General features: G+C 47.1%; 1 protein-coding gene across 4 annotated transcripts in view; it reads right to left on the reverse strand.

Moving 5' to 3' along the window:
* Positions 1-13,296, reverse strand: part of TTBK2 (tau tubulin kinase 2) — a 46,377-nt gene extending 33,081 nt beyond the window's left edge. For 2 of the 4 annotated variants that reach the window (XR_013833048.1, XM_079953298.1), the window contains exon 1: positions 12,651-13,295. The gene's annotated coding sequence lies outside the window, so the exon portion shown is untranslated. Of the gene's footprint in view, positions 1-11,752; positions 11,773-12,650 lie in introns of those variants that run through there. The other 2 variants (XM_079953299.1, XM_079953297.1) reach the window with 2 other exon arrangements.
* Between the last annotated feature and the right edge of the window lie 516 nt (positions 13,297-13,812).

Raw genomic sequence — 13,812 nt, forward strand, 5'->3', positions numbered from 1 at the left:
AAAAATATTTTAAAATCTTTTACGTAGTGAAGTCAGCTTTCTGCTGTGTGTGTAAGTACGTTCCTTTAGAAATAAAAGTATCTGCAACAGATATCTTTTTAAAAGTTGTAAAGCTTTATGCCAGTTGAAGAGTGTTATCCCTGCCTCAAATGAGCAACATTAGAATATAACATTATTTCTTCTCAATTCTTTCATACACATCAAACTAATTCTTGTAACACCCCTGTGGATAATCCATTATCCTTTTAACACCCCATACTATATGCAGGAGGGTTAAGCTGAGAACCATTGACTTGTATAAGGCTAAAAAAATGAGGTCATGGCCAAGGTTGTGTTCTCTACATAAACCCTTACCATATCAGCTTTCCTTTATTCTAACTCCTCTCTGACCTTCAACACCAAATTGTTTCATCAGAGATTGGTAACAGTTTCTTATCCCCCGCCAGACCACACTCACTATGAAGTCCATTGAAATAGATTATTTTCTCCTTTAAGAAAGCTGTATTACAACTTATATAATAGGACTAAATATACCTTCTATCAATAATGGATCGTTGACAGCTACAGGAGAAACCACTATACAATTCAATGGAGAAAAATACTCACACTATTATCAACGCAAAAATTATTGTAGGTGTCAGATACCCATTGATAGCAAATCTACAGCTCATGTGCAGCAACTTTTAATCTTGGAGGCAATTCACCAGTAGGTGCTTATATATAAACAAAGAGATCTTCCACAGCTTTAGTAGCTCATTAGGCCAATTGCTATTGACAGAGATATTGTGAGTGGGTAAGTTTGCACAGGAGTGCACTCCCATAGAAGGATGCAATATGCAGCTGGAAAAATTGGGAAAACTCAAGTAGCAACAACGGCCAGAAGTGTTTTTTACCAGAGTCTGCCCACAAAGGAAGGAATGGCAAGGGATGGCGGGGGCTGTTGGGGGTGAGGAGGAGGGGGTTAAGGAGCAAGTAAAAGCCAACGCCTGGCTGCCAGCATCGGGGCACAGCAGCCAGGCCAAAGAGCAGTGAATGTGCCCACGCCGGAACCCCCAAAGCCAGCGCTGGTAGTAGAGGTGTTGCTAGAGCTGCCAAACGGACACCCACTAAAGATAAAGGCGCTATTGGACTCAGGCAGCTCCTGTAATTTTATGAGTAAGGAGTTTGCAGCCGAACACCAGATACAGACTATCCCTTTAAGTCAGTGTTTCCCAACCTTTTTTGGGCAAAGGCACACTTGTTTCATGAAAAAAATCTCGAGGCACACCACCATTAGAAAATGTTTAAAAAATTAACTCTGTGCCTATATTGACTATATATAAAGTAACTCTCTTTAATAGGAATCAAATAAACACAAAGAAAGTATTTTATAATTACTTTATTATGAAATAGTAAGTAAACAGAAATATGAAAAATTATAAAATACTTTATTCAGTGCGCCTTTTGTCCCTCTCCTCGAAATGCTCCAACTCAATGTTCCTCCGCGGGCTGGCCATTGGAGAGCCGTGTCGCCCACACCGCAGCCCAATACAATATGAACCCTCCCCTCGCAAGCGGCAACCCCTCCACACTCCCCACCTTAAGCCTCCACACGCGCCCTGCCCAAAGAGACGCCCGCGCGCGAGGGGATCCTTTACCTCAGCATCCCGCCAAAAAAAAAAAAAAAAAGAGGGCGGGAGACTGCGGTCCCTCAGAGGCTAGGCGTTAGGAAGAAGCAGCCGCCTTCATCCAAGCAGGAGCAGCAGCAGCTGTAGCTGTAGTAGCGCCAAGCTGTGCCGGGGACTCTGTGCCCATGAGGGGAGAGAGGGGAGAGAGAGGAGAGGCAGCAGGTCGCCCTCTTAAGTCACGCGCGCGCAGGCACCACCACGCATCCCTCGCGCCCTCTCGCAGAGCCCCTGCTCAGCACCTCCCGCCTCGGGGACGCCCGTCATGAGCCGCTGAGAGGCCGCCAAGCCTCCAGGCTGCTCCCATTCAGCCTTAGGCGCGCGCCCGCCTCGGGAAAAGCGGTGCTGGGAGGCGGAGAGAGAGAGAGAGAGGACGCCGCTGGCAGCGTCCCACCCTCAGTCAGTCGGCTCGGAGCTACTGAGGAGAGGGAGGTGGGGACGACGGCGCGTCTGTTCCGCTCGGGGCCAGCGCGCCCCCGCCCCCCTCTCTAGAATCCCCAACTAAATACGATGCGCTAAGGGAGGGGGGAGAACCCGCCCACAAAGAGGACGCCTTTCTGCAGGGCGCCTAAGGCCTCTCGTCGCCCGACTCGCCCGCCTCCCTCCCACGGCACACCAGGCAACGTCTCGCGGCACACTAGTGTGCCGCGGAACACTGGTTGGGAAACACTGCTTTAAGTAACCCTTTGCAAGTGACCACGATTGATGGGAAGGAGCTGTTGGGGGGAGAAGTTAACCAACAGACCATCCCAATGATAATGAAGGTGGCAAGACACACAGAACTGATAGCGTTTAATGTGGCCACCCTGGGGGGAGCGCCTATTATTTTGGGGATGAGCTGGCTAGTGCTACATGATCCGCTAGTGGGATGGCACCAGCGGGTAGTGTCCTTTGGGTCAGCACATTGCCTAGAACACTGCAAGGAGGGGAAGGCTCAGGGAGGAGCCAAGGCCACTCTAGCAGGGACGAAAGTAACAGATAAAGGGAAGGTGCCCCGACAATACGCCGACCTGGGTAACGTCTTCAGCGAAAGAGAAGCAGATAAACTGCCCCCGCATAGACCCTTTGACTGCCAAATCAACCTACTCCCTGGGGCCCAGCTGCCAGTGGGCAAGCTGTATGCCATGTCAGATAGGGAGATGCAGGAGTTAAGGGAGTTCATTGACAAAAACCTGAAACGAGGTTTCATCAGAGAGTCAAGAGCGGTGGGGGGCAGCCCAGTGTTTTTTGTGGACAAAAAAAACACGGATAAACCCAGGCTTGTAGTGGATTACAGGGCCCTGAATGCCGTGTCAGAACCCGTGGCTTTCCCCATGCCCAGAATTGATGACATTTTGACCCGAGTGAGGAAGGGAAAGATTTTTACCAAACTGGACCTGAGGGGGGCGTATAACCTGATACGGATGAGGAAGGGGGATGAATGGAAAACCACCATGTTCACCCCTTTAGGGGCTTTTGAGTATCTCGTTATGCCCTTCGGTCTACAAGCAGGCTCAGCCTGTTTTCAATCATTCATGAACCACGTCCTGGGACCTTTGCTTTACAAGAATTGCGTGGCCTTCTTAGACGACGTGTTGGTATACTCAGAGAACGAGGAGCAGCATGTACGGGATGTCCGGGAAGTACTGGGCAAGCTGCAAGCAAACCAGCTGTGGGTGAAACTGGAGAAGTGTCAGTTTCATACCAAGGAGGTGGAATTCCTGGGGTACCGCTTGTCAGACAAGGGATTGGCCATGGATCCCGGCAAGGTTCAGGCGGTACTGGAATGGAAGACCCCGAAAACGAAGAAGGACGTGCAAAGGTTCCTAGGGTTTGGAAACTTCTATTGGAAGTTCATCAAGAACTTTCCCCACTTGACGGCTCCCATCACTGATTGTCTCAGCAGCAAGAAGAAATTTGTTTGGACGGTAGAGGCGTAGCGAGCGTTCGAAGAGTTAAAGAAAGCATTCGCGTCTGAAGAACAGCTCCTGCATGTGGATCTACAAAAACCGATGAGAGTAGAAACTGATGCATCAGACCGGGCGGTAGGGGCGGTGCTTCTGCAGCCGGGGAAGAGTGAGTCGGAGTGGAGACCGTGTGCCTTCTTCTCGCAAAAGTTGAATAAATCCGAGAGGAACTACACCGTGTATGACCGAGAACTACTCGCCATCCATGAAGCGTTCCGAAGATGGCGGCACTTACTAATTGGTGCACAACACAAAGTCCAAGTGTGCACTGACCACAAGAATCTAGAGTATTGGAGAATGGCACGAGTACTTAACCAACGACAAGTGAGATGGGCCCAGGAGTTCTCCAAATTCCACTTTGAAATTTGCTACGTGCCAGGCCCGGAAAACGTCAGGGCGGACGCTCTCTCTCGAAAACCAGAATATTTGGAGGGGGAGGGAGCGCCAGAAGAGAGACATATCATCCCAGAGGACCACTGGGTGTGTGGGGCAGCAGTGGTGGGGCAAAGAGAACTGGTAGAGGGAACTGAGAATGATGAATACGCACAGGATAAGCTCAGAGGACTCCGGAGGGAGGGAGAGAACCCAGGAGGTTTTGAGGAAAGGAACGGGGCATTGTATTACAAAGGAGCACTGTATATACCCGAAGGAGAATTGAGGGGGAGGGTACTCCAACAGTTGCATGACAGCCCCACAGCGGGACACTTCGGGCAACACAAAACCATGTGGTTGGTTACCAGGGAGTTTTGGTGGCCCAAGGTGCGGGAAGATGTACGGGAGTATGTAAGAGGGTGTGACCGATGCCAGCGAGCAAAAGGGGAGAGGCGGGCACCGGCGGGGTTATTGGAACCACTACCCACACCAGAACGACCATGGGAGGCAGTATCCATAGATTTTATGACGGATCTGCCGAAATCCAAGGGAAAAACAGCCATAATGGTTGTAGTAGACCTGTTAACCAAGATGTGCCACTTTATAGCATGCTCACATGCGGTCACAGCAGAAGAGACAGCCAAGTTGTTTGTAGAACACATTTTTAGGTTGCATGGCGCCCCCTTGAGGGTGGTCTCAGACCGAGGGAAACAATTTACGTCCAGGTTCTGGAGGAAGCTCATGAGCTTACTGCACGTAGAGGTTAATTTTTCGACTGCCCGACACCCAGAAACCTACGGGCAGGCGGAAAGAGCAGACAGTATCCTCCAACAATACTTGAGGTGTTATGTCAATGACAGAGAAAATGATTGGGTAGAAAAGTTGGCTCTGGCAGAATTTGCCTACAATAATGCGGAGAATGTGTCCACAGGGATGAGTCCCTTTTTGGCCAACTATGGGTGTCATCCCAGGGCATTTCCAGGGGAAGGAGGGGAAAGATGGAGCGTCCCGGCAGCAGAACATTTTGTAGAAGAGATGGAAGCGATCCATCGTCAGCTCCAACTCAACCTAGAAAGGGCCAAAGAAGAATACAAGAAGCAGGCAGACAGGAACAGAAGGGAAGGTGAAACCATAAGGGTGGGGGACCAGGTGTGGCTATCGACCCAAGGGTTGCCGTTCAAAGGGGGTTGTAAGAAATTGAGACCCAAAAGATTGGGACCATTTGAGGTCATACAACAGGTCAATCCAGTGGCGTTCAAACTCAGGTTACCGAACCACATGAAATTACACCCAGTATTCCACAGGTCATTACTGTCACCGTACAGGGGGGGACGTGAAGGGGAGGTCACACAGGGACCAGTCATAGAAGAAAGGGAACGCAACAGCCACGTGGCGGAAATCATTGACTCCAGGTGGAAGGGTAACCAGGTGAAGTATTTGGTGGCTTGGGAAGGGGAACCAGAGTCAGAAAACACCTGGGTAACTGCAGAGGAAGTCAATGACGAGGTTTTAATAGAAACGTTTCATCAACGGTTCCCAAGGAAACCTCAGTCTGTAACGAGGTTCCGGAGGGAACACTTTGGCACCACCGACGAGGAAGAAGAGTTCGAAGGGTTCCCAGAATCGGAGCTGGAAGAAGGAGTAGACTCCGAGGAGGAGGAGTACTCGGGGACAAGGGACGGCAACCGATAGAGGGAAGTGTTCGAGTCTTCGGAGGATGAGGGAGGTTCTTTCCGGGGTTTCGCACCCTCACCGCCCGTGGAGGAAGAGGCGGGAGGGGGTGAAGGGGGCCCTGGAGGGGAGGTGGATGTCAGGGAACTGCCATCAGGAGGGCAGGTGGTGGAAGGGCTCACGGAGGTTAGGAGAGACTCGGCAGCAGGGGAGGGAACCAGCAGGGGGAGAGAAGGAGCTCCAAGGGAAAGTGAGTCGGAGGGATGGCTCAGAGAGACTTCCAGCGAAAACAGTGGGGAAGTTTCAGGACCTCCTATAGGGACACCCACCCCTCGCCGGAAACTGTCGCGCCGAGAATCCCGAAGACGCGTTTCCGTTAAGGAGCTTCTATGTTGGAAGCGTTTCCGCAAACGCCCACTGTCGGATTCTGCCAGCGATTGAGGGAGTCATGTTCAAGGGGCTCCGCTATAGACAGAGCTTTGATAACCAAGCCAAACTCTGAGGGACTAAGCTTTACGCACAAGCAGCTCATCATCCCATCACAGTTTTACTATTTCTTGTGAACAACTTAGAGGCTTTACTAAAATCAAGTGGTATTTAAATTTTGTTAATAAAAAATATATATTGTTAAGAATGTGAATGGGCACTTGTATCGGGCTTATGGACTCCTCCTCCATGCACAAAGGGAGGAGACCAAAGCTTCTACTTGCTGTTCGCAACAAACTGTCAGTTCCCATTTCATATGAATATGAGGAACTGTGGCTTGTTCAAGCTATTGTTTGTGTTCCTGTCCCAAAAAAATGTGCTTTATTGCATGGAAGAGATATAGGAGGATTTCAAACCCTGTCGGCAAATATGCCTGAAAAGTGACTGTTGCCAGGGTCATGCTGGGATGTGTCATGATGATTTACACTGCTGAATGCAGTTTGGTGGATTTGTGACCACCTAAGTAGTGGAATGATGCCTTGGAGACATTCTGCCATCACTATGCATTGATTGGGGACATTCTACCATCACCATGCGCTGATTGGTTGCTTCTATGCATGATTGATGAAACGGTGATGATGCACCAAGCTACAATTAGTATGTGTCAGCAATGTTGCCACAGATGCTGTGTGCATATGTACACAGAGTGTTACTACATTTTCTGTAGTTTAAAGCAATATCATTTTGCCTTTTCTCCTAAGCACATGTAGAATCCTGACTTCACTAAGCTAACATTCCACCAGTATTAAGGAACCATAGGTTTGTTTCTCCCATAACATATTGCTGAACTTTGGAGATTTGTTGTACAATAACGAATACAAGTTCAACATAATATTTCCATACATACTGCTTTGGAGCAGACAATTCTTAATGATTCTTGCTCACCCACAAACAAGAAACAAAAGAAATCCATGGTTTATATTTATTGAAACCACAGGCAGACTACCAATGCAAGAATCACAATAATTTTTTCCTCTCAGATTTAACTGACTTTGCTTGACCTCCATATAGAGGAGTGTGAAAGAACTACAGATACTATTTATAACCATGATTTCGCATATCTGTAGCACCTACTGCATTTATGGACAACTATTTAAACTAACCATCTAATCAACTACCAGAAATGTTGTGACCATTGTTTTAGCATTCTCAATATTTAATGACAGGTGGTGAATAAAAATAAACAGTCTTACAAATGTAGAGATAGAAGAACAAGAAGCCCAAAAACAATAATCTGGGAAGCTATTAAGAAAAGGATCAATCCCTTTTAACCTATTAGGAAAGGAAACACTGCAGTCACCTTTACAAAACAGCAAAATCCCCTATTGAGCATTGTGTTATTTTGTTTAAGAATATTTATAGCCTGTCCTTCAACTTGATAGATCCCAGAACAGGGTACAAAATATAAATTTATAAAATCACATAGAATAAAAGGCAACCATAAAACCAATGCGAACAGTTTGAGCAGCTAAAACAATAGAGCAGGCAATCCTATCACCAAAAAATAATATACTAAAATTCTGGATGTGCCCGGGAAAAAGTCACTACATATCCCCCAACCATTTGTACACAGAGAAGAGCTCCTTGGAATATCTTAGGGCATGGACAGGATGGTATGGAGATAAGCTATGGACATCTTTGGACCCCAAGCTGTTTATCACTTTATGGTAAACAGCACCAGCAATTTGAATACAGCCCAGAAGCATATAGGCAGGCAGTGTAACTCCCTCAGAATCAGTATGATGAGATTTCATTTGGATGAACTAGTCAACAATCTTACAGCATGTTCTGCATGAACTGCTGCTTCCATCTCAACTTCTTGGGCACACCAACACAAAACACATTATAGTAACCAAAATAGGAGCTTACCAGGGCATGCATCACTATGGCAAAGCCATCTCTTGTGAAGGAATGGCCATAGCCAATGAACTAATTGAAGCTGGAAAAGGACACGACACTTGGTGCCACTGAGGCCATATGGGCTCAGTTACGAAGCTGGATCTTGAAGTACCACCAGTCTACATACCTGACCCCTCAAGGAGAAGGCAAGCCTCTCTAAAGCAAGGTGTGCAGCCAGTTCCTGGATATAAGAACTACCTACCCACAACACCTCTTTATTATAGCAATTCCATTTTAGTTTACTGACTTTCATCCAGCCTATTGTTTTTGTTATATGCCAGCTAATACAGACACTATTTTTCAAGTAATTAATACTAAAGAATGTAGCCATCATCCAAAGATGTATCCAAGAGCTAGCTCATTCCCAATGAAAGTTCTGATGTCGCTCCCTTTGAACACAACATTCCTACACTTTATCACAAATGGCTTTTGAAAATCCAAGCCAAAAGCTTCCTTGGACATGAGGAACCAGTTAACAGTTCTTTTAATTCCAGTATTGCAGCATCAGTACTACTGCTATCTCCACACTGAATTTTCCATGAAGATATTATTTTAAAAACCCACACCACTCTTGAGAAGGAAGAGAGATTTCTAGTTTTGTAAACAAAATAGGTTCTCCTCAGTGAGCTGTAATGCCTTCCATATTACATCACAATTCATACAGAATAAGTGTGGACATGCCTCACTTTTGCCAACAAGCACATCCATGTTGAATGACATTTCATTGCCCAATCAGGCAATGAAATCCTCACCACATCAGGCCACTACAATCCTCACCACAATGCAACTCCTTCCACACCACAAGAAACTAATGCTACATACCAAGATGCAAAGGTGAATCATTAAGGCTATATGAAGTACAATTAATTTTAAATTTAGGAAAATATGCTTGGGTCTGCAGTTGCCCTTCCATGAATAGAAGAAAGGGCTCCTTCTGCTTATGGAAAGGCCTTTGCTCCAGCTGAGATTTCTACTTGCAGAAGGAGGAAGTCAACTCAACCTTTCCCCCACAGTCCCACACTTGTCCTCCATAGCAAGAAAGGCCTCCTCCAGTTCTACCAGCAGGTGTCTTATGAATTAAGTTCTGTTCATAAGATCTCAGGATTCAAACCAGAATTGGGGCAGAAGGAATATTTTTACTGAAAAGTATTGACATATTCCATCCAGTGTACTATCCAAAAAAGAAACCCAACACACTAGCACTAGCAGATCATTTTACAATATATGTTTCCAATAAACTTAAAGCGATGTAACATTTTTCAAATGTTACTGGCAGGGGTGGGGGCGGGCAACATGTTTTTATGGCCCAAGTATCAAATACTATTCAAATACAGTAATCATTAATTCTAATTAAAAACCAGCAATATATGAACACTGAAATTCTTCCAAAGCTATTTAAAAAACACAATGTTCTGTCTCTTTAAGAGATGCTAGACACAGCTTATCCAACAGAAAAACAAGGAATAAATCAATGTACTGCATAGTTTATGTCAAGCCATTATAACACACCAGCTTTCTGTTTTGCAACTTGTAATAATTGTATTCTGCTGCCACCACCACCACTCCTAAAATAAAACTCTAGGGCTGTGTTTTTAGTAAGGTCATGTGAACCTTACACTTAGAACAGATCACATCAGTCAGATTAAAATTTTCGTCAGCTGAGAGATACAGTCACAGACAAACTGGTGAACTGGAACACGGTAGTCATTCTGAACAAGTTATAATCTGTTTGTATTTAACCAAGCTTTTATCCGATAAAAAAGTCTATTAAGTTCCAAAAATATATTCTTTGTATTTTACCAGCCTAGGAAGTGTTTTACACTTTTCTTACTAAATTAGGATGCATTGTGCAACTTGTTTACTCCAAACTCAGTTCTTAAAAGTATGGAGATGTTTTCCCTAAGAAGACAGTGTCAAGGAGGTATAAGCTGCATCCTAACCTTCACAGCGGGTGGCGTGGTGGGTTAAACCACAGAGCTTAGGGCTTGCCGATCAGAAGGTCGGCGGTTCGAATCCCAGCGACAGGGTGAGCTCCCGTTGTTCAGTCCCAGCTCCTACCAACCTAGCAGTTTGAAAGCATGCCAGTGCAAGTAGATAAATAGGTACCACTCTGGCGGGAAGGTAAACGGCGTTTCCGTGCACTGCTCTGGTTCACCAGAAGCGGCTTAGTCATGCTGGCCACATGACCCGGAAGTTGTACACCGGCTCCCTTGGCTAATAAAGCGAGATGAGCGCCGCAACCCCAGAGTCATCCGCGACTGGACCTAATGGTCAGGGGTCCCTGTCCCTTTACCTTTAACCTTCACACCAACCCCATTTTGTGCATCATTTTTTCTTGAATGGACGTGTTAGAAGACATACACAGTACATCCCACCCATTCAGATTCTGCAATAATCCCTTCCAGTACCTGCCCCCCACAAAACCTTAAAGCCCAGACAAGTAAAGCATCCCATCCCTTGTTTTCCACATGCTTTCTTCAGTCTAAAGGACTTCAAAGCTCCCTTGCTTTTTTGAACCCCAAGAGAACAAGTGATGCCAAATACTGTCTTTCATTATTATGATATTTTTTCTCTTTTGTCTTGGGACAAATCTGCATAAGTTTCTTCTACTTCCCATATGAGCACACAACCAAAGGAAGGCAAGATTACTATTCACAAGACTTGATCAGAGACCAGGGATCAGTTCCAAATATTTAAAGAAAGAATCCCACTGAAAAGATTTTGAAACAGCTACTCACAGAAATTTATGTAAACTCAAGCCTTGGCACATCTCACTTATAATTTAAATATTGATTATCAGTGCCAAGAACGTTTGATATAGTGCAGGATATTCTGCACTAATATCAGACTCTCTTTCTCTGGGTAAGTGCTATTCTGTCATATTCTTTACTTCACTGCTTTCACCATGAAAGTTTTCAACATTGTGGTCGGGCAAAAAAAAGTATTCTAGATGACACAATATATAAAATATACTGCAAAGGTTTTTGAAAGTTACAGGTCCTTTAAAATATTCACCTTCATTGTTGTGGTTCATTTGATATTTCTCTGCAAATGCATTTTCAATGACTGGTTTAAATACATCAGAAAAAAATTACTTTATCTCATTTTACACACCTTGGGCTGCAACCCTATGCACCGTTACCTGGGAGTATATCCAGTTTATCTCAGTGGGGCTTATTTCTGAACAAACAACAGCAATAAACACAAAAGGTCAAGACCACACTAAGCAAAAAATGTGAAATGTATATAATCTTTATAAGAATAACAATTGCTGGCTTAAAAACCATTTGGTATGTCCCAATCATAGAAGCAAATTTAAAACATTACCTGCTGTAGCCTAAAATAACTATTTCCTGACTAACCAACATCAGAGCAAGTTTATTTATTTCAAGAAATTTATAAACTGCTTGATTATTTTTTAAAATCTGAAGTCATCTACATATATTAGTCTTAAATAACTTGTATGGTAGGATATATCTGTGATATATCTTACTGTTACTAACAGAAAATGCTAATCTCAAAGCATCTATATTTTAGCAACATTCTGAAACCCACCAATACTTGGTGCTATACTTAAGGTTAAGTATCATTTAACCATCCCTCTTGCTGTTTCGTGGCAGAAAGACACAACATTGCCAACCCTCTCTAGCAGATTTTCTCTACACCCATTGCTGGCAGTTGGTCTCTTTAAAGATCTCTGGCAGAGGACCATACCTCTCTCTTTTAAAAGAAAGTCTATGTATCTGTATTCATATCTTCATGCAACTGCTGGTAGCAGCGGCAATGTTTAGCCTCAGCCTCCATCTGCCTGTATGCCAGAGCATATTTGTATTACTAAAGGAAACACAGAAGCATCAACATTAGCAGATTTACAAGTCAAGCAGCCTAGTTTTCCCCTCGGGGAGCAATGAAAGAAAGGCAGGGAAAGCCAGACCTTTGCCGAAATAAGCGAAAGAGCTCTTTTCCCACCACCCCGCAGAGCCTATATTTTTGCAGCAGAACCGCTCTCAAACCGCGAGAGCATCACTTGACATTTCATCGGAACCAGGCAGGAAACTTCTGCGATGCGCCTCACCGCTGCTGCCCAGTTACCAAACACCCACAACGAGCAGCTCCCCCGCTCCCCAACCCTGCAAAGCGAACAGAGGGGGCCTTAGGAGAAGACACACCAGAAGAGGCCAAGCGCTGCCAGATCTTCTCCCATCTGAGGCTGGGAAATGATTCCGCCCCCCCTAATAATGCAGCATCCCCGCCCCCCTCCTGCCCCTGCACGGAAAACCGGGATAGATAACCGGCGGGACGAAATTACGGGTGATTTACTGATGCTCTGAAGGTTACCCTCCGTGTAGCCTCCTCCTCCGATCCCAAAAACCCGGCGCTGCTCCCTCCGCTATTAAGCTCTAACAGAGGCGCATCCCGCGAGGCCCCGCCAACCCCCCCCCCGGCGCCTACGAAGCAGCATCCCCCCCCCCCCCCACCAGGCGGGCCGGCGGCACTTGCGCACACCCCGCCGAAGCGGCCTTTTGCTGGCTGGGGGAGGCCAAAGGCCGGGTGACGACCGCGCTCCCCCACCCCATGCCCCGCTCGCCAGCCCCTGAGGGGAAGCGCCTACCTGGAACGCAGCGGCCGGCGCTCCTTCCCCCTCAGAGCGAGGCCGGCGCGGGGTTCACACTTCCTCTCGAGGGCCTCCGAGGAGAGAAGGAAACGCGGCTGAGGTGGTGGGGGGGGGGGGAAGAGGCGATATTACCGGTTGTCCCACGGCGCCCTCCGGTTCAGCCCGGCGCAGCCCAGCAGCAGGCTCCTGCCCATGGCTTGCGAGCAAGCGGCGCCGTCGTCGCCTCCGCCGCCGCCGCTGTCTCTATGGTGACTGCGGGGCCGGGCCGGACTAGGCGCAGGGAGAGAGCCGCGAGGCGCAGGGACCGGCGGGCGGGGCAGCTAACGGAGGCGCAGGCAATCCAGTCAGCGGCTCAGCGGCAGTCGCCGAACGGCCGTTGTCTCTGTCGCTGCAGGGTTAACCGCTTCGTCGCCAACTCTCCGCCGCCGCCTCAGCTGCAGTCCCCGCAGGACGCGACTGGCCCGTCCCCCTCGCTCCTCGCTCGCTCTACCTTCGCAACAAGCCCCCTCCTTTTCCCTTGCCCTCCATCCAAGGGCCAGTGAGCCAGCTATTCCCTCAAGGGTGCCCGCCCACCCTTCCGACGCCTTGAAACGCTATTGGGTCGTTCGCGAGGAGCCCGTTGAGCAGATTGGACAGCGGCCCCATCAGTCGTCCCGGCGGGCGGCCGTCTCTTAGAAACGCTGCTGTGCTCACGTTTGCTTATGAGGCGAATCCAGCGAGTTTGTTCGTACTGCGCTGGTCTGAAGAGAATTCTGGGAATTGTAGTTTAGCCCGGCCTTTGTCGGAAAGGGTCTTTTAAGGATTTCTCTAATGGTAGCTTGCAGAGAGGTGGTGGTTGGTGGCTGCGTCATGGGGGCTTGACAGATGGCTGTCGATGTTCTCTTACACGCTGGGGTTTCCTCTTTTTTTGAATATTAAAGTACCGAAACGCGCTGGTAAAAGCCATTTGTTTTCCCGTAACAAAAAGGGAGAAAACGTTTATTGCTATGAGCCACTCAGGATTAAGGCTGCAGAAGCACTAAGCTGGGAACTATACTGAAAAATAAAATGTTTTTGGTGAGGTCTTTAGTAAAAAGTGCAATATGTAATTGTTTATGCGGTGTATCCAAAGTAAGCTGGGAAAACCCAAAGAGAAAAAACCTTGGGCTCAATCTCATTA

Source organism: Podarcis cretensis, assembly GCF_951804945.1.
Source record: "Podarcis cretensis genome assembly, chromosome: 1".
NCBI lineage: Eukaryota > Metazoa > Chordata > Lepidosauria > Squamata > Lacertidae > Podarcis > Podarcis cretensis.